The sequence below is a fragment of the Sinocyclocheilus grahami genome, unplaced genomic scaffold (assembly GCF_001515645.1).
Source record: "Sinocyclocheilus grahami isolate Dianchi unplaced genomic scaffold, SAMN03320097.WGS_v1.1 scaffold290.1, whole genome shotgun sequence".
Taxonomy (NCBI): domain Eukaryota; kingdom Metazoa; phylum Chordata; class Actinopteri; order Cypriniformes; family Cyprinidae; genus Sinocyclocheilus; species Sinocyclocheilus grahami.
This window is the reverse complement of record NW_015505469.1, coordinates 365,201-366,069: the sequence shown is the minus strand read 5'-3', so window position 1 is coordinate 366,069 and position 869 is coordinate 365,201. Positions and strand designations below refer to the sequence as shown.

The 869-nt window shown below is 36.9% G+C and overlaps 1 protein-coding gene across 2 annotated transcripts in view; it reads left to right on the top strand.

Moving 5' to 3' along the window:
• atf2 (activating transcription factor 2) overlaps positions 1–869 on the top strand; it is an 18,544-nt gene that overhangs the window by 17,435 nt on the left and 240 nt on the right. The gene's annotated exons all lie outside the window — the stretch shown is intronic.

Genomic DNA, 869 nt, shown 5'->3' with positions numbered 1-869 from the left:
GTTAAAAACAGTTGTGCTGCTTAATATTTTTGTGGAAACCATGTTGCTTTTTTTTTATTTTATTTTTTTTAATATATATTTAAATTTCAAAAGAACAGACCGATCAGAATTTATTTGAAATAAAAGGTCTTTACTGTCACATTTAATAAATTGAATGCACCCTTCCTGGAAAAAACTATCAATTTCAATTGAAAAACGCTGTAGATTTTGAGATTTAGTCAATCAGGTTTGTTGTCACCCTGTCAAGGTTTATTTTGTGATAATTACTTTTCAACTGCATTTTCCTGCTTGTTATAAAATACTTCTCGCCTGATAAATAATAAATAAATCTACATAAAATACTGATTTGAAATTGCTTATTATATGAGAAGAAAAATGTACAGACATGAAACTAGCACAGCCACGTAAGAAATCATTTGCCTGGAACGACAGTCGAATTTAAGCTACAATTTTGACCACAAAATGACCGCAGTTAATCAATCACGTTCCAGAAAGCTGGGCTGTTTACTGTTTATTACCGTTAATATTTATCTATCAGCCGCTGGCCACACTGCTCTGGAGATATTGACATGGCAGTTGAACACCAGTCCACCCGTCTTGTTTTAGGATTTTTAACAGCCCCTGAGCCTTATGAGTTATTTTCCAGGAACTAATAATAATAGCCTGTGGTCAAGCTGAGTTCCAGACTATTGTTCGGCTCTCTGTAAATCCTGTTAAAGTCACCTTCGCTGTTAAACAGCATGTCTTTAGCGCATGCAGAACAGCACAGCACAGCCCCATGGGAGTCCTAACGGCAGACGAGAGTAAATCTCACCAGAATGGGTGACAGTGTTTCGCTGACGGAGGGGAGCGCTCTCTCTGTGTTTCTC